Consider the following 26,977-nt stretch of genomic DNA (forward strand, 5'->3'; position numbering starts at 1 on the left):
GATATAAAAGAAGGGTTTTTGTGGCCAGTCTTAGAGACAATGAAAATACCACTAGACACGCTAACACTGAAAGAGGAGAAATCTCATGGGTCAATTCTCTAGACAAGGAACTATGGACAATTGATTTTATGTGTGGCCCAATTCAAAGAAATCAGCTATGAAAACACACACACACACACACACACACACACACACAAATATATATACATATATATATATATAAAAGCACACGTAGAAGGTTGTATTTATTTAGTTGTGCATTATATATTACATATATGTAAGAGTTATAGCTGGGAAAGAAGAGGCTACTAATTTGAAATATAAATAAAAGGGAAATATGGAAGGAATTGGAGAGATAAGAAACATGGGAGGGCTTCATGTAATCTATCAAATTTTTCTTAAGTATTCTAAGAACTTGGGCTAATATCCACTTATCAGTGAGTGCATTCCATGTGTGTGTGTGTGTGTGTGTTTTTTTTTTTTTGTGACTGGGTTGTCTCACTCGGTGAGAGAAGATGAACGTAACACTTGAGAAAGTTGATGCCCCAGAGAGAGGGGGGAGGTTTGGTGGGGTGGGAACATCCTCTTGGAAATGGAGGTATGGGATGTGCAACAGTCAGAGGATTTTAAAATATATATATAAAGAAACTACAATTTAAAAAAAACTTGGGAGGGGAGGCTAGAATGATAAGAGAAAATATAGTCATTATATTTTAATTAAAATGTATAAAATAAATTAAAAATCCAAGATATAAAAATAAATTGTTAAGTACAATATTGATAATGGAAGTAGATAATATGGAAAATTCTGTCTTTCATGGTTGCTTAGAAATACTGTTACCTTATTTTATTCAGAGTGTGTAGCTTGAGCTTCTGGAATCCAGAGTTATACATTATAAATTTTCAGTTCTCCAATGCTTCAAACTAGAAGCAACATGGATTGGAAATGTATGTTTCCATCTTTGAAAACTAAACATAACTCATAATTCCTCAAGTCAGAAGAAGCTCTGAACCTTCAAAGTGCATTGTCTTGCACCTACCCTCTCATATTGAGTTATTGGCGCTCCAACTCTTAATACCAGGTAATACAACACACCTTTATTTTGAAGTGTTTTAATTCTTAGCTCTCAAGCCTTGGCAGATCTCTGGGACTTTTCTGGCAAGGTGGGCTTGCTGTCTAATCTCCTCCTATTCTGTTGCTTTCCATAAACATCTGGCTTTCCATTTTCAGCTTTTTAACACTTTGTAAGTCTTTCATTATCTTTGCACTCTATGTTCAGGTATCACCAGCTACTTTCTAGCTGTTGTATGGTCCAAAAACTTGAGTTCAGTGACTATCATTGTCCAGCAACCTTCTACGACTTGCTTCCAGGTATGGACAACTAGAAAGCCAAGTTTTCTTCTGATCCTAACATTTACCCAGCTATTACCATGGTACTAATAAAAAAATACCGAAAGAAGATAACAGCAGCCCCAATAATAAAAGGTTTTATTAATGCTTATGCTTGTAGTATGACAGGAAATAAGTCTTCTGCACTGAATAGAAGAGAATATAAAATAGCCTCTCAAAACACTAAAAAAATGGTGCAGTATATTGGTGAGATGCTTTAAATTCCACCAATCCCAGCCTCTTATCACATATCTTCTGTTTTCACTAATCGTGATCATCTAATACACACAACTTACAAGACTCATGTATTCATCAATCTCAGTTTCATAACATGCCTTCTATGGATATAGATTTCTTTCTATTAAATACAAGATTTATGTGTGTCTAAGGAAGGTAACCTATCTATTTCCCCTTAGTAAAGATTGGTATTGCACAAGAAGGTGTGGGTGGGATCTTCTACAGTGGCTGCAGTCACAATTACATGGGCGTTCACTGGGGCTTCTCTTGGCTGAAGTGAGGTATCCTCAATCTGGTGCAGGCTGTCAGTGAGATCTGTCCAAAGCAGCTGGGATGGCATGAAGACAGGCCACCTGGTCATTAAAGAAGGATGTGCTTGATGGTAATTCCCAACTTCAGGCAGTCATGAACAAGGGAAGAGTCAGACAGACCTAGTCAGATTCCATGCAGCTTGCCAATAGCTCACCTTATTTAAATAAAAAGAACAGTGAAGAGTCTGAGAATAAAAAGTTCTTACGATATTAGCATTCTCAATAGACTGTAATATTATTTATTTCCTAGTCAAGAACCCCTTAGGCAGAATTGGGTTCCTCAGTGTCCTGTAGAAAAAAGCAAAAGTAAATGTAATACTACTTGGTGACTGATGGATTTTTGTGGGAATAGTCAGATATATTTTTCTCCTCTAGTATTGAATAGCTCACATTTGATAAAGTAAACCTGAGAAAAGATATACTTACAATTAATAATTATTATTTAGTGTGCTGGACAGTATAATGTGAACTTGACACAAGCTAGAGTCATCTATGAGGAGGGAACCTCTATTTAAAAATACCTACAATAGACCAGGTTGAGGTAAGCCTGGCCTACACTTTCTTAGTGATAGAAATGCGTGTGTCTACCCCTGGGTCAATTGTCCTAGGTGCTAAGGAAAAGCATGCTGAGAAGGCCATATTGAGTAAGCCAAAAAGTGACATTCCTCCAGGGACTCAGCCTCAGTTCCTTCCTCCAGGTTCCTGTCATGTTTGAATTCCTGTCCTTAAATGATAAAAGATGATGTGGAACCATAAGTAAAACAAACTCTTTACTACCCAACTATCTTAGGCTATTGTATTTTATTACAGCAATAGTAACCTAACTAAAAAGCCTTTACAGTTTGAAAAATAATGAAATTATTTGTAGTCATGTTATATGATAAATTTTAGAAATACAGGCAAATATTTTAATTAAAATATGTTATAGTTATAAATATGATGAGTTAGTGTGAAATTGTAATGATTTAGATAAAGAGAAAATATGATAAAATGTGGGGTAATATTCTTATATGTAGGTTTCTGAACTAGTTGCAACTCTAATTCTAAGGGAGTTTATTGATAAGAGGGCATATTAGTATGATTTGGAAGAAGTAATAATGCCTATTTAAAATAATAGATTATTTCTCTGATGGGTTTAGATATTGAGAAATAGAACTTCTTGTTCAATCTTCATTTCCCAGTCTTGGATGTGGCACGTGTTTCATGGCCAACACTGCAATTGAAAAAGTATTCAAGACAAATAAGACAAGAGAGGTAGAATCAACAGAGCTGAAGAACCCATTGAATGCAACAGAGGGAGGTGTCTCAGTGAAAGGAATGGTCATAAGAATTTAGAAAATTTTACTTGGGGCTTTTCATTGTTCCTTCCTTTACTTAATCAAAATTCTCTTGTGTATAGATTTAATGTACACACTTTTTTTGGTTTCAAACTTTGAGTCTCAAATCATTTGTTTCTCTGAAACTCTTGTTTAAAATCAAAAGGAAAGGATTAGAATATTTAGATAAAACATTCCAGGCAGAAAATCTCACCTTACCACAGAATGTTTAATCATGAAGAGCAATTCATCCAAATTGTCTTCTATATTGTATTTGTTTGAATCAAATTTCTTTGCAGTTATATTTTTAATCAAACACAAATATTAATTATGTGAAGAGAAGTTAGAGGGTGGAAAAAGATTTTGTCAGGTAATAGTCATAAGTTCAGTGCAGATGATCCAACCCGGAAAATCGTCCCTAGAGATATACTTTCAGCTGTAGATTTCATCAACAGCTCCTGCCTGGGGTGACCTAAACCTCACAACTGAGAGACTCTATCAAGTATGGTTGTCCTTATTTACATGGAATTCATTTGTGCTGTTCCTATGTTCATGTTAGAAATTATATTAACTGAAAATTATGTGCACAACTGACCTTTCAAATGTTATCACATTCAATCTGGACTGTTTTTCATATGACATGGATTATATGAAGTAACTCAACAGATCAAGTACCTCTCCCAAATGGAGACCACATTGTCCCAATAACCATACTTCATACAGTATTCTGTCTCCACATCTGCATCATGCCCCATGTCTTCATTTGTCTGTAAACTCCTCTCCCTCTTAGACTGTACTCAAACCCATCTTCCCATTCTGGTCTGAAGAATGGACCTGCTTGTTGCTGATTAGTCCTTTTCTCTGCCTTCAGATCTAGATCATTACATTTATCAAGTAACTCTGAGGCAGTGGAAATGCAGAAACTATGACAGAAAGTGCCATCACATTTGTGGATTTTCTTCTTTACTGCATAAAGGAGAATATATAAGAAAAAATCGATAAGGCAATTTTAGCAACTATTGAACTATCTAAAGAATCTAAGGGAATGTGTGACGACAGAAAATGTATCTCATACTCTTATATGAGAGCAGAGGCATAAAAAAATTAAACAGGTTAAATAGGTGATTACCACACATTCCAACTAAAGGAGAAATGGGCCCAGAACTCTAAAACAAGAATAGTTTGATGTGATTGAGGAACACGAAAGGAGCTTGGATACAAAGTAGAGGTACCAAGGAACAAAATAAGACGCTCTGAGTAGCACAGCCTATTGTTGAGTTCAATTTCAAGCCCAAGCCATATTCTTTATATCACTGTACTGTCAATTCTAGGAAATTATGGTTATTAGACCTGGTTATAGCCCAACAAGCCACATTGAAGCCCTCAAATGAACAAAAATATTATCTGAAAAATTGTAATTGGTAAAAAAATTCTGGAGTTGGAAACTATTAACAACAGGAAATGAAAGAGAATGAGAGTGAATATGGACGCCATTATATTCTCAGGACTATTCTCTTACAGAAGATTCTACCCTTTACTTAAGGTAACACATATTTTTCACTTCTATTTCCCTCACCAATGTTTATTCCAATCTATTTCATTTAAATTTAGAAGGCTAGACATTTATCTCTTGAAAAAATGTTACTATGGAAATTCTCGTGATTTTGCCTTAAAAGCTTAGATAGTTCGTCTAAAAGTCTCCACACACAGACTTAAAATATATCATGACTTCAAGGATTCTTAGCCAATTTTTTTCCTTTTTAAAGCTTATCCAAAAATAAAAGAAAAATTGGATGAGGCTTACAATGCTTACTTGATTTGGCAGCATAATTAACAAGCAAAAAAGAGTAGTGAGTGAGTAAGTTCATTAAAAACAGCAATATGCTGTTTAGTCACGTCTCCTCAAAAGAGGAAAAACGCCTCCTTAAAAGGTGCAAATTTCCCATAAATAGCACAGGATTCAGAAGTCCTACCAAGCATCTATACAAGTTAAGTAAACTACCAAAATTATTTGTATTCTTTTTGACCTTTTAAAACCAAAAAGGTAGATTCGTGAACAAGTCATTTGGAACTAGAATGGTAACAGTTATGGAGGTAACTAAATTTAGTTCCATCTCTCCAGCCCCCTCTAGTCCCTCCTAAGCTGCTTAGGAAGAATTGAGGATGTACATAATGTGGTTGGTGCGGTTCTCTGAGTAGGAGCCTAAATTGAGAAAGAAAACTGAGAAGCACCCCGTATTCATTGTTCTCTGCATTTCGATTGTAGATGACATGGGTTCAGTAAAAATGGAGTTACTCTGAAATGCTATAGATATGCATTCAGCTTGTACCTGAAATGTGAATAAGTTCTGTGACTATAGAGAGTGAAATTTTATTATAGAAGAAAAAGTAAAAGTTTAAGCTTTCTTACAATGCCGTACAATAAATAAACCAATTCACATTTCTTTCTGTTATGCCTCCACTGTAGAATTTCCGGGGCCACCCAGCCGCCTCCTTATGCCTTTCTTTGCCTGGACTAGATGTTTTCCATTTCATGGGCCCTTGTTTCCAAGTAGCATTTGTGGGGGTTACCACCAGCCAAGAATACTGGAGACTTCCTGGTAGCTTACTTCTACATAAAAATGAGTTTCACTATATTGTTAGTTAGAAACTTCAGGAAATTGAAACTTATCGTAGGTAAGAAGTTTTTGGGAAATCAAAACTTATGCCATTGATTTCTAATGTGAATATGTTTATCGTTACCCTGACTACCAGTTTGTGTTATGTGATTTTTCTGCTTATAAGCAAGTGGTTTTGTTGTTGTTGTTTTGTTTTGTTTTGTTTTTTTTTATTAACTTGAGTATTTCTTATTTACATTTCAAAATTTATTCCCTTTCCCGGTTTCCGGGCAAACATCCCCCTAATTCCTCCCCCTCTCCTTCTTTATGGGTGTTCCCCTCCCCACCCTCCCCCCATTGCCGCCCTCCCCCCAACAATCACATTCACTGGGGGTTCAGTCTTGGCAGGACCAATGGCTTCCCCTTCCACTGGTGATCTTACTAGGATATTCATTGCTACCTATGAGGTCAGAGTCCAGGGTCAGTCCATGTATAGTCTTTGGGTAGTGGTTTAGTCCCTGGAAGCTCTGGTTGGCATTGTTGTTCATAAGGGGTCTCGAGCCCCTTCAAGCTCTTCCAATTCTTTCTCTGATTCCTTCAACGGGGGTCCTATTTTCAGTTCAGTGGCTTGCTGCTGGCATTCGCCTCTGTATTTGCTGTATTCTGGCTGTGTCTCTCAGGAGCAATCTACATCCGGTTCCTGTCAGCCTACACTTCTTTGCTTCATCCATCTTGTCTACTTGGGTGGCTGTATATGTATGGGCCACATGTGGGGCAGGCTCTGAATGGGTGTTCCTTCTGCCTCTGTTTTAATCTTTGCCTCTCTATTCCCTGCCAAGGGTATTCTTGTTCCAAGAAGCACGTGTTTTTTGCTTGATTAAATGAGACTTAAAAGGAAATTGTCTTGTCTCCATTTCTCGTGCCTCTTGTCCTATCCATCCCACTCCCTTCTCCAGGGTCTCCATTGATGTTCCCTGGGGAGCAGGACAGTAGAAGCTAAGAAACAATTTATAAAATGGCATCTTGTCATCAAGATTCAAGAGCCAGATACATTACTAAGTTTGAAGGTCTGCTACTCATAGTCAACAGAAATATCTCTAATTTTCTAATTGAGAATTCAAAAAAATTTATCTTGAATCACCCTTTAAAATGCATTTTTAGTAGTAATGAATAATTATGATTAAGGAGATTTTTTGTTAGGTTGATTAATACTGGTATTTGAAATATGTTTTAAATAGTCTTCAAAATAATATATATGAAGCCATGTAAGATTTTTACTTTAAGGAATAGGGTTTATAAGGAGCTGACTCCAATGGTTAAAAACAGGTCTTGAATGTATGTTTAGTAAAATCAAACTGTAAACCTATGGTCTAACCCACATGCCTGCCTAAATAGGAACTGAACACCAACAGACATGTCAAGGTAGACAGAGGAAATCCCATGGGGCCTCAATCCTAAAGAAATAACTACAGGCAACTAAGGAGTGCTGAGAGTGGGATAAATAGTCTTCTCCAGGGAAGAGTACACCAACTGCTTATTGAATACCAAATGGTTAGCCATAAAAATGTATGTGCAAGTACTGTTATACAGATGGGTCAGGTTATATTTAGGAATGTGTGTGTGTGTGTGTGTGTGTGTGTGTGTGTGTGTGTGTGTGTGGTGTGTATGCAATTACAATTAATGAAAAAATAGGCCATGAATTTGGAAGAGCACGGTATACGGGAATGTTTGGAAGGAAGAATGGGAAGGGAGAAATGATGTAATTATATTACCTCAAAAATAAAAGGAAAAGAATGAAATGTAGATCTCTAGCACACACATAGTTTTGCAATAAATGTAGCTGCCTGCTTATAATTTCAGTGGTCAGATGACAAAGACAGAAGAACACTAAAGAAATGTATAAATCTACGGTATCCTGTCTAGTTAGGTCAGTGAACTCCAGGTCTCTGTGCATACAGTGGAAGACAATAAAGGGAAGGTACTAGAAAGCTGAGTGCTCCCTTATTGACCACTTAGGATGTAAAATCGGCTGGGAGCTGACCCTCTGGGCATGCCTATGTTGATTCCATTATTATTCTATTAATGGAGATGGGATGTGTCCATTGTATGTAGAGCCATTCTCTGACCAGGATCCTAGATTATATAAACTGCAAACAAAACAAAGCAAAACAAAACAAAACAAACAAACAAAAACCAAAAATCTAACAAAAAAAAAACAACAACAAAACAGAAACCAATGAAAACTGAGCGGCAGCATCGTTCACCTCTGATGTGTCAGGGCCTTTGAGCTCCTTCAGCCTTGACATCTCTGCCTTGGTGGACTGTAATTGATCTATAAGCCTGAGTACACTCTGCCCAGAGGTGATTACACTGGGGCCTTTTCACAGCAAATGGAACAGAAACTAGAACACTAGTATTTTCTGAAAAAAAGAAATTAGCTTTATTTTAGAGCTCCTTGTGCAGTGTTCAAGCACCCAGTTGTGCTGCTCTGTGGAGGACTGATCAAGTCAGATTGCAGCAAGAAATAGATCGTGAAAATCAAGCCTGTTTTACTCCTGGAGTAGGGTAGACAGCTGCCAAACTTTCATTTTAAAAAGTGATTTTTAAATTAATAGATTGGTGGTATTTTGATTAATTACATAAAATCTGATGGCTCTCGCCCACTGTTTTTATCCACAGAATATAATATGTTGCAACGTTAGAATGATATTTGAACATAATTTTTAAAACAAAAAAAGGAGAAAAAAATCCATCCTTGCCATGATTTTGAGCCACCAATTCAAAGCGCTTTGAAAGGTGATAATCAGCTTACAGATTCAGGTACCATCTACAGCTCTGCTGTGATAGTGTTAAAAATGCCGCCATGTCGGAATGGAGACCTGTAGGGATGAGTCATAAATCTTTTTTTTTTTTTTTTTAGATTTTGTTTTCTTTTACATTTTTTTTTTCGGAGCCGAGGACGGAACCCAGGACCTTGCGCTTGCTAGGCAAGCGCACTACCGTTGAGCTAAATCCCCAACCCAGGGATGAGTCATAAATCTTAATAGCAAGAACTCGTGTTTTGTTTTGTTTTTGACCAATATTCATTCATATATTCATACTCTCTCTCTCTCTCTCTCTCTCTCTCCCTCTCTCTCTCTCTCTCTCTCTCTCTCTCTCAGTACTTTGGGTCATTTGTATATAGTATAATATTATAAAAGTCAACAAAGAGATCCCCTGAGTCTCTTCTCATGGACAATCATTATAAAGACAACAATTTCTATCATGGTTTTGCATACAACACTCCTTCTACTGGGCCTAGTAAAACACCAAAATATTAATTTTCATTAGCACGTGATATTTGGGTAGAATCAGATTATACATATATTTTTTCAAAAATATAGACTCCATAGTTTGAGCAAAATAATTAATCTTCATTTTAATTGTTCTCAAATAGTCTAGAGCAGGATAAATTGAGTTCAACACATTATTTGTGTTAACATATGGGAGATTATAATTATTTCTTTACTTGATTGGTTTTAATATTTACTCCTGGTTTACTTTATGTTTTTTGAACTGAGTTATTGACATTCAACTTGAAAGTGCTTCTCCAGATACAATATTAATTTAAATTGCCTTTCTTAGAAGTTTTATAATTGAATAACTTTCTTTTGTCATTGACGGGTGTCTTGGTCAATCCAAATAAAGTTAATTAAATTTATTTTTCTTTTTTATTAATGTATGATTGCTTCACTTCTCTCCAATCTCTCCACATGCCCTCCCTCCAACTCCTTCCCTATTCTTTGAACCCCTAAATCAATAGCCTCTGTTTCTTTGATTATTATTGTTGGTCAAACATAAATATATGCATAAATATATAAATACAACCTTTTGAGTGTCGCTTTTGTGTATGTAATTTTAGGGATGACCTCCTTGTAATTGAATAATTAATCAGAGTCTCATCCCTAGAAGAGACTAATTCCCTTTCTCTCAGCCATAGTTCCAGGATGGGCCACACATTTCTCACAAGTGCATTATTAGCATGTCTGTTGGTATGGTCACTCTTCAGGCCTTGTTTAGGTGGCTGTACTCTTAAGCTTTCATGGTTTAACTTCCTATTGTTTCTAGGAAATAAAATCTGTAGCAGAATTCCTGGTCCCCTTCTTCCACCACGTATACCTTTTGTATTTATCTCAAATTAATTTTTTTAACTTTTTTTGTTCCATGTCTGAATCATGACTTATCTCTATGTATGCTATATAAGTATATTTTCTCATGATTGTTTGCTAATTCTCATCTTTTTCTGTCTCCCATTTATTTGACTATAGTATACTATGTTTACATGCCCTGGTCATTATCTACAGATCATAATAATGTTCATATTTATTCATTATTTTACCACTCTGAAGAATTTCCAGATTTTTAAATTGTTTCTTTATTTTCTTAATCCTGTTTATGGTTCTATTTGTTTTTACTTATGCATCCAGATCCATTTTGTTCTTATCCTGTAACCAAGGAAATATATCTCGAGTGGTATAATTTAGTTCTGTAATGTTTGCCTACATTTGCAATGATTTTCATTTTGCTTTTATTTGATACTGTTTGTTACTTTTTGCAAGATATTGTTTTTATAGTCCTCCATGGTGCCTGTGGGATGCTACTTTTCATGGTATTTACTTCTCTATTGAGTTCTCTTTATCCTTTGCACACATCTTAGTTTTATTTTTTTACTTTGTTCAAGCCCCCTTGCATGTGTTTGTACTGGGATCTTTGTTATCTGGTGAAAAATTACATTTCACTCAATAAGAGGTACTGCTTCGGGGTTGGGGATTTAGCTCAGGGGTAGAGCACTTGCCTAGCAAGCGCAAGGCCCTGGGTTCAGTCCCCAGCTCCAAAAAAAAAAAAAAAAAAAAAAAAAAGAAAGAAAGAAAAGAAAAAAGAAAAAAGAAAAAAGAGGTACTGCTTCTTTCACTGACTCTTGGAGTGTGTGTGTGTGTGTGTGTGTGTGTGTGTGTGTGTGAGTGTGTGTGTGAGTGTGAGTGTGTGTGTGAGTGTGTGTGTGAGTGTGTGTGTGTGTGTGAGTGTGTGTGTGAGTGTGTGTGTGAGTGTGTGTGTGTGAGTGTGAGTGTGTGTGTGAGTGTGTGTGTGAGTGTGTGTGTGTGAGTGTGTGTGTGTGTGTGTGTTGGGGATTAGTCAGAGAGCTGTAATAAACATCATTTCATTTGAACACTCAGAGTTCTTTCAAACCAGATTAGACTGCTGATAGTACACCCAACTCCATCCAGACTTGAAGAAATTCATACTTGTGAAGGATGCTCGGTCTTGAATGCTGTGGTGGTTTTGTTTGCACATTAATTTCCCCAAGCAGAACTTACTCCTTTCCTGTGACCTTTCAAAATGAGAACAGATGGAATGAGTTTCATTTGGTGTTCTGGGATATGGAGTAGACATGCATGGCTAAACCTCCATTTTTTCCTTGGGAAAGAAAATACCTGTGAACATCAAGGTCGCTGGTCTGCTAATTGATTTCCTTTGGCTCTTACCTTCATATAGGGAGGTATGTAAGTTTCTAGTTGTGTTCACCAACGAAGGAACAAATCAATCTAACAGTAGGATTTAGTACGGGCAACCCAAGTTTTGTAGGTAAAGCCCTATGACATCTTACTGAGGGTTGTGTCCATTCTCCTATTAATAAACATAATTTTTGTTCCTAAATGATGCTTTTTTTGCCTGAAATTTGTAAAGTTCGGAGAATAGTTGTTACTTACTGGAAGTTTCATAATCTTCTTTAAATCTTCCTTGGTAGCGGTGTGCTGGAGAATGTGAAGCCTTTCTATGCCTCTTTTCTCAGTGAAGAACTTACAGTGATATACCAATATTTTACCCATGGAGACTTTTATCATGTCCTGTTTTATTCATTACCATTTATAATTCTAACTGCAAGTGGTGAATAGAAGATGATACTTTTATGTACCTTTATACAAATATCCTATTTATGTAGAGTGGGAAGAATGGAAGAAACCGGTCACTATACAAAACTTTACTATTCTTTTTCATTTTTTGTTTTCATATTTAGTACTTTTCAACACATGGCTACATTTCCTTTATCTTGCGAATGCTGCTGATTGATTTGTACTGGATATTGAATATAATTTTTCATTTTATGAATTGGAATGTTTGGGGGATTCTAAGCATTTACTCTGTACTATTAAATGCTCCCACATATTACAAGTTATGAAAATACTTAATTGGCAAAATATTTACAAAGTCATTTTAGTGTTGTTTCCTAATCCTTGTGAGAATGTTCTTGCAATGAGATTCAGATCAGAAAACTGTTTCTTCTTTTAATGCACATGTGCAAGCTTGTATTGACCTCACCTTCTTTTATTTCAACCAACTCATGCTTGCTTACACAAAGTGGGAGGACTAATTTCAGAAAGACCTTTTCGAACTGTACATTAGTATTCTGAGATGCTGGAATAAGCTGAGGATCAAAGACTGTGTTAAATAATTGACAAGCAATAGCTAGAGAATAAATACACTCTAATTAGACGCTCCTGGAAGGCTTAATTGTGTGACTCACCAAGGAATCCTATTACCTCAAAGGTAACTTATTAATGTTAATTATGATTTATTTTTATGTATCAGCAGGGATTCTAATAACAACATGGCCGCACTAAACAAATAGGACAAGGGAAGAAAAGTAAGACAAATAGACTACAGTCTGTGGTCACCTCTGTTTGACCTCCTGAATTTGGAGCCATCCATTTGGAGTTCTGGTTTTGCCATTAGTCTGCAAGAACACAAAGGTATTGTCCTTAGGTGCAAAAGAGCTTTGACTTCTAATAATTTTCCAGAGTTATTTTGAATAAGAATAATGTGAAGGCACTGCAGGGTTCTAAAATTTTCAGCATTAGAGGAGAAAATTTAGCAGGAAGCAAAACACTTACATGTTACTGTATATTTCCACAGTGCCTGGATCAAGACTATGAAGCTAATATAAATTATTTAATCACAGAGACCACTAAGCAAGCTTGTTAGCAATCAAGGTCTCATAACGGCCTGAAGGGGGAAAATTACTTTTTTGTGTTCAACCATTGCTGTTTGAAGTGTGACTATAAAGTAGGTGAGCGGGAAAATGGCTGCATCATAAGCCAGGTTTTCCTACTTGGCAGGGCTTCCAGGTTTTCTTGTCTGAGACAGATTCACTGGTTAACTTGTCGTCTAGACTGGCACATGTCCACTTCGCGGATGTATCCATGCATCTCTTTCTTCACCTAAGAGAAAGTTCTCTTTCTTAGTTCATCTCTTAGACTATAAGCAATGACAGCAAAGCCCACTGACTATTGCCTTCTCTTTCCACCCCATTCATCAGACTTCAGTTCGACACCCTATGTCAGTGCAGTGTATAATTCCCATTCTTGGCCTGAATTGCCTAAAGTAAAACCCAGCCAAAACTTTAATAACACTTCCTGTTTTCATAGTATTCCACTGCTTAAAATAGTAATATCGCTCACTGCTACTTTGCTACACCACACTGCTTAGACATAGTAGGCATTCAGAATAATTTTTTTGGTGAATTTTAAAGAAATTATTCCAAATGACTCATGATCACTTTTATATAAAACATGCTTGAATATAAAATCTTTCTTTAATGGTGCTATGAGAAACATTGTTAAGTAAAAAAAATCTTGTTGAGTTCAAGAATACTGGTTTTAAAATATCTCTAGGCTCCTAATTCTCTTTCAGAGCCTGAGAAGAACTATATAGTGCTTGATTTGATAACATTTCAAATTAGGATAGTAGGCTAAAACTGCATTACCTTTTCATCTTATCTTATTTTAGTACCTGCTCTAGAGTGTAGTTTTTTTTTAAAGAAAATCAATTGATGTAAATCAAGTCAAAATAAAGAAACAAATTCAATATTTATATACTATTTTGCCCTTTCAATTTACATACTATTATTAAAATAATTTTTTCAAATTCCAGACAACTATTATCAATAAATTTTTAAACATAAAAAGTCACTGTAATAACATAATAGTCTCTGTATACAGAGTTATTTATGCCATACTTTTGTTTAGTTTCGAGTGTGTGACTCTCTTGGGACACTTCCACCTATTCTACCTAGCAAATCTTTTTTTTTTCTGTTATTTCATGTTTTTTAATTGCATTTTTATTTACATTTTAAATGTGAACCCATTTCCCAGTTTTCCCTCCAGAAACCCACTATCAGCCCTCTCCCCCTCCCCCTGTTTCTATGAGGGTGCTCCCTCACCTCCCAACCACTCCCTCCCACCTTCCAGCCCTGACATTCCCCTACCTGGGGCAACAATCATTGACAGGAACAAAGGCCTCTCCTCCAACCGATGCCCTACCAGGCCATTCTCTGCTACATGTGCAAATGGAGCCATAGGTGCATTTCTGTGTTCTCTTGGGATGGTGGTTTAGTCCCTGGGAGCTCTGGGGTGTCTGGTTGTTTGAGATTGTGTTCTTCTTATGGGTTTTTAAACCCCTTCAGCTACTGTAGTCCTTTCTATAACTCCTCCATTGGGGACCTTGTTCTCAGTTCAATGATTGGCTGTGAAGATCCTCCTCTGTATTTGTAAGGCTCTGGTAGGGCCTTTCAGCACACAGCTACATCAGGCTCCATTATGCACTTCTTGGCAGCGTCAATATTGTATGGGTTTGGTGACTGTATGTATATAGAATGCATCCCCATATGGGGCAGTCTCTGGATGGCCTTTCAGTCTCTGCTCCACTCTTTGTCTCCATATGTCCTCCTGTGAGTATTTTTTGTTCCCCATCTAAGAAGTTCTGAAGCAGCCACACTTTGGTCTTCCTTCTTATGAGCTCATGCGGTTTGGGTATTCCAAGCTTCTGGGCTAATATACTCTATCAGTGAGGTTTTTTGTAATTGGCTTACCTCACTTAGAATGAATATTTAAAGTTTCATCTATTTGCCTAAGAATTTCATGAAGTCACTGTTTTTAATAGTATTCCATTGTGTAGATATACCACATTTTTTGTATCCGTGTTGCAGGACATCTGGGTTTTTCCAGTTCCTGGCTATTATAAAGAAGGCTGCTATGAACATAGTGGAGCACGTGTCCTTGTTATATGTTGGAGCATCTTTTGGGTATATGCCCAGGAGTGGGATAGCTGGGTCCTCTGGTAGTACTATGTCTAATTTTTCTGAGGAATAGCCAGACTGATTTCCAGAGTGGTTGTACCAGCTTACAATCTCACTAACAATGGAGGAACGTTTCCCTTTCTCCACATCCTCCCCAGCATCTGCTGTCACCTGAGTTTTTGATCTTAGCCATTCTGACTGGTGTGAGTTGGAATCTCAGAATTGTTTTGGTTTGCATTTCCATGATGACTAAGGATGTTGAACATTTCTTTAGGTGCTTCTCTGCCATTCGATATTCCTCAGTTGAGAATTCTCTGTTTAGCTCTGTAGCCCATTTTTAAAAAGGATTATTTGATGCTCTGGAGTCTAACTTAGCAAATCTTAAGCTCAGCTCTCTTAGGATATCCTCAGTAGCTGTTATTCCCTCAGATATACAATGTCTAAAATCAGAAATTTGTATTGTCAATAATTTTAATGTTTTAATTTAATTCAGTAATCCTTTTTGTCACAAACAGCCAATTAAAAATTACCCTGCTTTAATCTCTACATTTGCAGGGTATCTCTAGAGTAACAGAACCAGTTAGAAAGGCTATTAGATTAGCTCCACGATTGCAATTGGGGTAGTCCCAGATCAGTGGTTTGCATTCTTCAGAGGCAAATAAACAACCACTTGGTGCTCAGGCAAGATGCTGATAGCTTTGAAGGAAGAGGAACTGATGACACAATCACACAAAATGATTTTGTAGCATTAAGACAGGAAATGTGCTTAATATAACCATAAAAATTAAGCACTAAGCAATATCTCATAAAATAACTTCTACATGGTATTTGAGATACTCAGTTTATGAAAAACCAAGAAATACTAAAGAACTGTGGGCGGTGGACGATGAAGAGAGGGCGTGAGCTGAATACAGACTAGGGTCCTTCACCAAGAAAAAGATCATTTAAGAACATCCACAACCTGACTGAAACAAAGGTGGTGTATAGTTTAATAAAAAAGTTCTATATAAATTTTAATTATTGTTCATTAAATTATTTATAGTTGTATTAAATGTTAGCATGAGAGCAAGTTAGAAGATGAGAGTCCTCTGTTGTTCATTTGTATGGAAGTTGTCTGTCTAATTTTCTGTCTAATTACAGAACTTTTAATATCTTTTTTCAAAAGAGCCAGGTACTAAAACGTGGTTTAAGTTAAGCTTGCCTAACATATTCTCTTTTCTATGTCTATGATACAGATGTGGTTAGTGTTGTGATGATTTTTCAAACCACAGCACTGCTCACTGTCACTTTGTGACTTGGTTTAAGATCAATATGTTGGGAACTATTTTATTTCTCCTGTGTACTTACCCAAGCATTAAATTAACTTTCCTAGTGGCAAGACTATTACTGCCTTGTTCTCTGAACCATCATGTTACCAAGAGATGCTCTTTTATTTTGAAAACTCAACATTACCACAAATTCATAAATTTTACTCTTCAAATGCAATGTATAAATATTAACCACTGCAGTATATAGATTGCAGATCCAAAGGTAAATTTAATCATCAATTCTCTTCAGTTCCTTTTACAGTCTTAGCCTATATTGATAGAATATTACTTTTCAAAATCTGTCATTTCTTCTTCTTGGAGACAATCTAACAAATGACCATGAAGGACTATATTGCTGAAATTTTCTGGCACACTCTCAAAAGACTGCCTTTATTTGCTTTTTTCTCTTTGTGCTAATCTGTTAGCTAAATAAATGATTTGGTTTTCTTTATTTAGTACTTCTGAATACTAAGACCAACTTAGAGAAATCTTGTCCTCATAGCATCTTTGCTCCTGTAGATAAGAGATTAATAGAATGAACTACTCAAAGACTCATGGCTTTATTGTGAAACTTACCTTGGGTCACTGAGGATTTTTATAGACAGAGTTACTAAGGAAAACTTTTTCTTTTGATCCTTGTCTAATAATAATTATGTGTATTTCAGTTATAGGTAAATCTGATTCTGATTAACTATTTGTAATTTTAATTTCTCTTTGTTAAAACATGACTTTTAAACCAATACTTTTTTCACAATACTTTTTTTGACAATATTTTTTTAAAAAACAGGCTGCGAAGTTATTTCTCTTATCAGTCTTGAAAAATCAGCAGTTTCCTGATCTTTCGCTAGTTTCTGTAAAATGTTACTAATAACAATGGCAATTAAGTGTCAGAGTTCTGTGAAGAGCACAACATAAATGATCTTTTAAAAAAAAGTTATGTGTGCTCCTGCTAAACGATAAAAAAGAACTAGTTTTGAAACTAAATTATTCTTGCTGTAAGTTCATGGCTATTTTACCTCCCTAATTCCTAATGGAGCTTGAGTGGATACATTTCAGATACTTTGAATATCCCCTCGTGAATCAGGCCAGGGTTAAGCACAAAACTCTGTAAAGAGCAACAAAGAGAATATTTAGGTAATATGCCTGGAAGTCACCACCTTCTTAATCTCCTGTCACCTAGCCACTTTTGGTAATAATTGATTTTCCAATTTGTTTTGGTGACCTGCATTTTTTCTTTGAAGTTCATACTCTTTTGACAAAAGGAACATTTTCATTCTTCTACAGAGTGAATTGAATATATAATACACACTCTTAATATAAATGCCTGGCCAAAACTAATTTAAAATAAAGATACAGACATTTTATCATTTATTATTTAAAATAGAAGTATTTTAATACATACAAAGATGGCTTCTGGTTGATGTTTGATGCAAGTCATGCCAGGAAGAGAAAGCAGTTGGTACAAGGTTCTGTGGTGAGACTGTGCTATTTGGTAGGGCAACGTTTTATAGGGCTGGGGCCACAATAAAAGGAAATCTGCTTCTTTAGGTGGACATTTAATAGTATTGAATGTGTTTTTAATTGTTATATTCTGATAGAGGCACTATTACTTATCTATTATTAGTAGTGGAGTATGGAACAAAATATTCTAGAATACACAAAGAATGATTTGACTCAACATATAAGCAGTGACAAGATTGATAAATAACAACTGCAGATAAAAATCAAGATGGAATCATGACTATACTGAAGAAAGACGTGCTCTAGTTTTTCTTCCTTTTCAAACCATGTAAAATAATCTTATTACAAATATTTTTATTGGATATTTTTTATTTACATTTCAAATGTTATACCCTTTCCTGGTTTGCCCTCCAGAAACCCCCATCCCATCCCCCTCCCTTTGCTTTTATGAGGGTGTCCCCCAACTCACTCACTCCCCCTCTCCTTCCTAGCATTCCCCTACACTGAGGCATCAAGCCTTCCCAGGACCAAGGGCCTCTCCTCCCATTGATGCCCAACAAGGCCATCCTCTGCTACATACGCAGCTGGAGCCATGGGTTGCTCCCTGTGTACTCTTTGGTTGGTGGTTTAGTTCCTGGGAGCTCTGGGGGCACTGGTTGGTTGATCTTGTTTATTCTTCCTATGGGTTGCAAACTCTTCAACTCCTTCAGTCTTTTCTATAACTTCTCCATTATTATTAAGAGCTTTTCTCTTATTTTTCTGTTCCCTACAATGGTCTCATGGAACTGACACTCTTTTCCTTTAAAGTTCGAGTAGAAGCAGGATGTTGTGTGAAAAACACTTATTCCAGGAACTTGATATTCTGATTTTTCTTTTCCTAATGTCTCATCTTCTTGAAAAGTCTGAAAAGACTCAATAACTGCCTCATGCCTGAGACGGAGGTACAGTTTAAATCTCCTTTTGTTTCTCTTGTTTTGTTTTTTGTTTTTTCTTTGAATGTGTGATTCTAGTTTAAGACTGCAAGTTAAAGGGATAGATATTGACATAAGTAAAGATTGAGAAGACAAAGTAAGAAGCAAAATGTTAAGTTCAGAGCTAGAAGTCACTGTAACAGTGAACTTTTGTAGTGTGCTCAAGTGTAACTTAAATTAGGGTTCTCAGTTAATAGTATGACACATTATGAATTTACAGAACTATCAATCAGACAGGCCTAAGACATAAAATTGCAGTGGGTCCATTGATGTTCTCCAATGGCCCATCGCGTAACTGAATGCTACACCAGAGTTTGGCTTAAGAAGCATGGAGTTTTGAAATCACAAATTAATCCACTAATTGTTCATTGCCATTTTCTTCATACTGTCTTGTTTCTAAGCTAACGCAGTACAGACTCAAACTCTTGGAACTATATGGAGTAAAAATACGGTGACTCTCCTGCAAGATAACTAGCCAGAAATGAGATCACATTCATCCCTAGACTACTAGTAACTAACAAGCTCATGGATGCCTACGGTAATACGATGACAACTAGCTTTACTACTGACAGCTACTTTTATGCATTAAATACTGAAAGAATTAGTTGTGAATATTTAGGTTATAGAATAACATTGAGTTTTCATTCTTGAGCTTTGTCACTGTTCTCACATAATCATGTGTGTTTGTTGATATGGTTCTGTCTGATGCCACATATCACAAAACTTGTCAGAACGCATTCTGTTCAAAAATTATACAATTTACTGATACTAGTTTCCCCAGTAATGCAAGCAATTTACTTATGAGCTAAAATATGAAGTGTGGTTTAGGTTAATGCATTCATAACCTTTCAGCAAATCCAATTAATTGTTATTAACGGGAACAACTTATTTGCTTCCTTTTTGTTTCAGCTTGCGAGTTTTCATTCTTTTATTTTTTTTCCTGTAGTAAGGAAAACTTTAATAACTCAGTAAAGTTTTAAAAAGTTTTACAAAATAAATAAGCTCTTAAAGGAAGCTGGATCCAGCTCAGAACATCAAGCAAGTGACCCAAGACTTGATATTGTCTTTGTCTATTTCATTGTAGCTAAAGCAATGGCTTTTCCTTGGTCATTACTCAGTAATATGCAAACCGACTCTTTTAAAGTGAGAGAAGAAAAAGAAAAGATAAGCTTTTGCCTAAGAGAGATGGCAGCAAGTTGCCTAGGGATGCATTATTAATCAGCGTCCCTTGTTGATAGCACATGATCAGTTTATTGAAATTCTTTATGCCTGTGGATAAAACGAGAGGTTAGAGGAGACTGAATAATTCCAATAGTCTTACAATAGCTCTCAGTTTCTGCCTCTTTACTTGGGAATTTGACTATAGTACATGACTGTTGCAGTACAGAAACATCTGGGGAGGATAGTTGTACGTGTGTGTCTCTGCAAAGCCCCCTAGCAAATAACAGGTACATCATCCAATCTCTAATAACTCTTTGAAGTAGTCTGTAACTTCTGAGCACTTATTAAGGAAACAGTGTATGATTTATTCCCTTATAACAACAACAACAAAACCTATGAAGAACATTTAACCTATTGGAGTTTCTCATTAAATGTTATTATTTTCAGATTCAGTCATGACAGTCTTTGTTTACCAGGTGGGTTGAGTCTTCAAGCATCTTACTGTTTAGAACGGGAGAAAAATCCACACTACAACATTTGCTGTTCTGTCTTTTTGCCTGTAGCATTTTCAAAGTGAGGACAGAGACTCTGAGAGCACATCTTAATTGTTGTTACCACAAGGCTTCATTCTGTTAATTGCTTCCATAAAGATTTTATGATTTGAGATAGAAGTGGCTATATCAATTGCTTTTCACAGCAATGAAGGACAGTGAGAAGTTCCTTGTTTAAAAACTAGTAAGATTATTGAAACCATGGAAGGAAAATAGCTCCCTAAGCAGGGCTCCTCCGTAACTGCATGAGGTACAAATTCAGTGGAGCACAGTGGAAGACGTCTTAATCACAACAGATGAGGTGATCTTAATCACCTACAGAGATGATTTACACATGGGAAGTCCTGGGCCTGTGTTTTTATTATAATCTTCTTTGCATTAGTCTTCAGTGCCTTCTGAAGGCACTGCCGTTTGTGTGTGTGCACATGCAGGAGTTTGTGCATATGCATTTGTGTGTGTGTGTGTGTGTGTGTCTCAAGAGTGCTTGGATACAAAGAAGGATTAACTCTTTGGGACATGGGAGTACTAGCTAAATAGCGAATATGGGGAAGAATAAATAACGTTAAAGCATCTTGAAAAAGCCACAGAGTAATCTACTACTGTTGAAGAGTCCTAAAATATACATAAACATAAAAAACTCAATGGAGTTGCCTTATAATGAGGAAACAGCAATACCTCAAATATATATGATACACCAGCAAATAAAAGCCCCAGTTTACTTTTTCTAAATTCTTGGACAATGGCATTACATAGACTGACCCTCCAGAACTTGGTAGTCAGACTCTATTGATGTATATACATCATAGCCATGAATCATGATGAAAATCAAGATGAAATCAAGATTGTATGCATATGAAGGCTTCATCTCAATTGGTTAGCTTCCATAGTTCTAGTACATAGAACAGAGTACAGAGTACATAGTGCATGATACTGGAACTGCTTCCATAGTACTACTTTTCTCCTCTAATACCATGCACAATACTAGAGGTTTCTATGCATACTGTTAGAGGAGAAATGTAATTAATAATTTAACACGGATATGAACCTTGTTAGCTATAATAATGTAATACCTTAAAAAATGCCTATGGATTCAATAGTGGCTCAAATGTTATGGAAACAACTAACTACTCTCTGGTTGGTCCAAGAGATGGAAAACATACCTGAGTTCAAGTACCTGTGACTTCATAGGTCATCATTCTTATCATACTAATTTTATTAGCCTATGACTTATGACAATACACATATATCAGTTTATCACTCAACCCTCATCAGATATTCCTCCATTTATAGTAAATGGTGACTAGTATTAAGCACCATAATTGGTCAATGTGCAGAGAAAAGAAAAATTCGCAGTGTTCATCCCTAAATTGAACATCTATATCATACCTCTTCTGCTACAGCACAGAAATCATCACAGAAGACGAGGCAGAAAGATTGTAAATGCCAAAGATGCTGAATGACTTTCACAAAACAGTGTTTTTCAGACTCAACAAAGCAGACACACATACGGACTCACTGTGGCTATGACAGCATGTTCAAAATCTGTACAATCCCAAGCCAGCTTGGAAGAGAGGAAGTGAGTACAAAGTCCCACCATTAGCAGAAGAGCTATTGGCATTTGACTGCTACTGTTTTCTTGATTGGCATGTGTTCACAGAGGCACACTTGTCAGCATGTAAAAGTTGGCAATTTTCATCATAATCACCACAAGTTAATTGTGCAAGTTTGAATAATGTTGCCCCTGATAGGCTCGTATATTTGAATATTTAATTCTAGGTTGGTGGACTGCTTGAAAAGACTTAGAAAATATAGGCTTGTTAGAGAAAGTGTGTCCATGAGGGTGAGTTATGAGGTTCCAAAATCCCACAGCAGGTCTAGTCTCTCCCTCTGCTTGAGTCCTATAGGTTAGGATGTAAACTCAGATCTACTGCTCCATGGCCATGACTGCTTATCTGCTTACTATGACACTTGCCAAGATGAACATGTACTAACCCCCGAAATTGAATACAAGTCCACAATTATATGCTTCCTTCTCTAAGTTGCCTCATCACACTGTCTTTTCACAGAAATAGTTAACTGATATGTGTGTATTTCTCTACAGCAAAAAAATATATTTCTGATTTTTAGCACATTCTTTGCTATGTCTTATGATGTTCCTGACAACTACTGTTGTTGAAGATCAGTTTGGATTTTTAGAAATATCTACTTTTATACACCTGTAAATTTAGCATGGTGATCATTTTGTCACATGCTTATTCCTTCCTATTCTGATGAGTATCCCTACCTATTCTGATGAGTACCCCTTCCTATTCTGATGAGTACCCCTTCCTATTCTGATGAGTATCCCTACCTATTCTGATGAGTACCACTTCCTATTCTGATGAGTACTCCTTCCTATTCTGATGAGTACTCCTTCCTATTCTGATGAGTACTCCTTCCTATTCTGATGAGTATCCCTTCCAAGAACTGTTATTCATCAAATACTGGTGATGGTGTTAAAGAGGTTTCCATTATTCAGCTTATGGATGAAGTTGCTGTGAATACTATGCTTGTATGCATATGATTTTTATTTCCTTGGGAGAATATTTCAGAGAGGAATGATCAGACTATACAGCAATTGCATTTCTAAATTTTGAAGAATCTTGTATTTTTTGCAGAGTTACTGTATCACTGAACATTTTCATTTCAAATGTACAGGAGACTATGGATTTGCACATATTCGGGAAACAGACCCTGAGTCTGTCATTAGTTTTTGAAGAGATGTTTTTAGGGTACACCCTGGCACTGGGGAAACTGGAACTGACCAGGGAAAGTACCCAAAGCCCCACATAGCCACAGAAAAAAGTCCCAATGCAGAGGCCCATGTGCCAGGATAATCTAGCCAACTAAAATCTTTCAGAAGTGGAACCCTTTAAGTCTATACCAATAAAGTCAAAGGGTCAGCCTCTAAAATGTCTTTGCTGTTTTATGAGCTCACTGTTCTAAAGTTCCTATAAAGGACAAGACAGAAAATATTTAAAAAATGATTTTATGATGACTTAAAATCCATGATTTCAGAGCAAGAAATAATTTTCAAGTCTAAAAATGACTTCAAATGATCTACAAGTAACACTGTGATTTTATTTGTGACCATCCTTATTAGCAAATACTTCATGCCATGAGGTAGAGGCAAAACAGTAATAATAGATTTTTCAAAAACAAAAGAGCAAACCAAAAAAGCACCAGAATCAACTCATGATATTTGATATTTTATTTAATTTTTTAGTATAGTAATTATATAAAATGTTATACAGTCTGTTTTTACAATATGTATTTGGCACTCTTTCATCATAAATACTAGAGTGGATCCTTCAGAGTCATATTGAGAAACAGGAAATGAAACTTAAGATAAGCCAATTTTATTTATTAATAGGGAAGAGGTTGAAAGTAGTGCTTAAAATTGCATTTTTAAAGCTATCAGTGGATGCAATTTAGTTCATCACACCGGTTTCCTATTTCAAGTTCTCTTTATTACAGGTAATTGAGAATTAGTCACATTTGTTATTTTTAGCATGCCTTGATTTTTGAACAGAAATGAAAATGAAACTGCAAAAGCAGTCAAAGAGAAATTATCAAAAATATTTTAAAATACTTTTTTTTAAAATTAGGATTGCCGAATATTAGAAGATGTATAAAATAATTATATAATTAAAATTATCAGGTAGAATTTGTTAGAGTTTTTAATGTATTTTATTTTTGTTTGAATAGCACAGATTAAACAACTGACTGCAAAGAGCCGTCCTCCACACATCCTAATCAAGTTCATTGTTGTTAAGAACAGGCACATTTGTCGTATTTGTTTTATTACTAATCCTTGACTTTAATTAAGTGACTTTAGAGACTCTGGAATATTTTCTGTTTTATCCCTAAAATTAATAGAAACTCAAATTTCTAGCAAATGTCTTCTAAATGTGTGGTTAGGCTCCTTAAGCTCAACTTGAAAAAATAATCATTATGAGGTAATGATTGCTCTTCCTGGGTACTCTCCAAGTGAAAAGTCATGTTTCCAGAGCTATTCCTTTATAAGAATTTAAATCTGTACACAGACTGCTCCTTTGAAGGACATTTGAAGTCTGAATTATAATGCATCAGTCACCCTTGAAAACACAGGCAATTAATATCCAGAAATACAAAACTCCCTAAACAGTACTTTTGTCCACAGTTCATTTATAAATGTTTATAGGATCTATTCATGCTAAACTGCAATTTATCCAATTCCTGATAACAAAACAAACCACCCTGTCACATTATACCTCAAAATGTCAATGTTTAATTCTAACTCCTCTCCACACACATGTATCACATTTGATTGCAAATACTTAGAGATGCCAGGGTTTTCATCTCAATAATGAGAAAGAAAGTCATTCCATTTTAGAAATCACTATGCCAGTTAATACATACCTATTTAACAAATTACTGTTTCCTCTGTTAAATTGATCTGCCAGCCTCCCAAGAAATTTAACACATCTACCAACTACAATTTATTCATACAATACCACAGAGATTACACTTATCACTTTAAATACATACTTGTACTTAAAATAATTGCAAAGCTCAGCACTGCGATATTTTTTTTGCCTTTTATACAAATCAATTCTGTAACAACTTTCTATCACTGGTAAAAAGAACTGACTAAATTAAGAAGTAATATCTACTGTGTGTAAGCTTTCATAGGAATTTGCAAATGAATTGCCAGTGTATTTGGGGAAAACCTCAATGCTAATATTTTTTTATTCTACTTTTGAATCGGCATTTCAGGAATAAAAAAAAATCACTCTCCATCTCCTTTCCATCACAAATGGTTAGGTCCTTCAGACTGCCAAAGTAATAGTGCATACCTCTCTGTAGGAAGTTCCGGACATCTGGCATTGGGGAGCCCCCCACCCCCACCCCAGGAATCAATGCAGGTGACCTCTGTAACATGGGGAGATGGAACCTAAAGAGGCCACTTCCTGTAGCCAGGCCAAGACTCCCAGTGGAGGTATAAGGACAATAATCTACCTACAAAAATTTGAGTCAAAATTTGTCCTGTCTAAAAGAAATAAGTTAGGGAATCTTGTAGAAGAGTAGGGGAAAGGATTGGAGGCCCTGACTGGGATAGGAATTTCACAGGAAGACAAACAGAAGCAACTAGCAATCTTTCGGAGTTCCCAGAGAATGAGCCACCAACCAAAGAGTATATACAGGGGCTGGAATGAGGCCCCCAGCACATGTGCAGCTTAGTCTCCATGTAGGGCTCCCAACAACTGTAGCAGTGGCTGTCCCTAAACCTGTTGCCTGTCTGCAGAATCTCTTCCCCTAAGGACTGCTTTGTCTGGCCCCAGTGGCAAAGGATGCACAAAACCCTTCAGAGACTTGATGCTCCAGGGTGGGAGGATACCAGGACAGGGGATACCCAGAGGAGAAGGGGAGGGAGTTGGGAGGAGGGACTCTGTAGGGGAACAGAAAGGAGGCAGCGATTGGAAAATTGGAATATTAAAAAACCACATGCAACAGTGGTTAACAAAATTAAATTAAAACAAATAAAAACAGTGCATGTCCATGGTCCCAGGATCTGGGGGTGGAGGTAGAAGGATTGGAAATTTGAGGCCAATCTAATCTCATAGAGAAGTGCTATCTCACCAGCCTCCCTAATATGATGAAAAGTTTTACTCTCAGAATAAAAAGTAGTTCATTTAGATAAGAAAAGTAGAAAAGAATCTTATTATACAAATGACTTAACATTTCGAAGTCAATGATTTTAAGAGGTTAACACCTATAACTAATGTGATAAAGAAGTTATTAAGAGCCATGGTATTTTTTTTCATTTTTCATATTTTTTTATTAGGTGTATTTCTTTACTTACATTTCAAACGTTATTTCCCTTCCCGGTTTCCTGTTTCCTGTAAGCCCCCATTGTCTTGCCTTCCCCTCCCCTACAGGTATTCTCCCTATACATCTCCCTTATCGCCCCCCCATATTCCCCTGTACTGGGGGTCCAACCTTGGCAAGACCAAGGGCTTCTCCTTCCACTGGTGCCCCAACAAGGCTATTCTCTGCTACATATGCAGTTGGAGCCTTGGGTCAGTCCGTGTATAGTCTTTCCGTAGTGGTTTAGTCCCTGGAAGCTCTGGTTGGTAGAGCCATGGTATTTTAAGAATGCGACTTGGAAAGGCAGCGGGTATACACCCAAACTTACTATAATACCACAGAAAATGAGGACTTTTACACCTAGAAAGTCGTTCATTGCTCTTAGAATATCAGGTGATGGGCAACATCTGGCAGTTCTCCATCACTTCTCATTTATGCAGTATCCCACCTTCGGTTTTCCCTAGCACTGTGCTTCTCAACTTTCCTAGTGGTAGGACCCTTTAGTACATTCCTCATGTGGGAACCCACAACCACAAAAGTATCTTGTTATGAATTAGTAACTATAACTTTGCTACTGTTAGGAATAGTAATGTATATGCAGGATATCTGGCAGGCTACTCCCAAAAGGGTCACTTTATCACAACTTCAAAACCCCTGAACGAATGCTCTTATAA

The 26,977-nt window shown here is 36.4% G+C and overlaps 1 long non-coding RNA gene across 2 annotated transcripts in view; it reads right to left on the bottom strand.

Moving 5' to 3' along the window:
* Positions 1 to 1,471: 1,471 nt before the first annotated feature.
* Positions 1,472 to 26,977, bottom strand: part of LOC148001081 (uncharacterized) — a 138,803-nt gene continuing 113,297 nt past the window's right edge. Inside the window, exon 5 of one of the 2 annotated variants that reach the window (XR_015638391.1) lies at positions 1,472 to 2,093. This is a non-coding gene — a long non-coding RNA (uncharacterized LOC148001081). The remainder of the gene's footprint in view (positions 2,094 to 26,977) is intronic. The other variant, XR_015638394.1, reaches the window with a different exon arrangement.

Source organism: Rattus norvegicus, chromosome 15, assembly GCF_021556685.1.
Source record: "Rattus norvegicus strain SHRSP/BbbUtx chromosome 15, alternate assembly SHRSP_T2T, whole genome shotgun sequence".
NCBI classification, from domain to species: domain Eukaryota; kingdom Metazoa; phylum Chordata; class Mammalia; order Rodentia; family Muridae; genus Rattus; species Rattus norvegicus.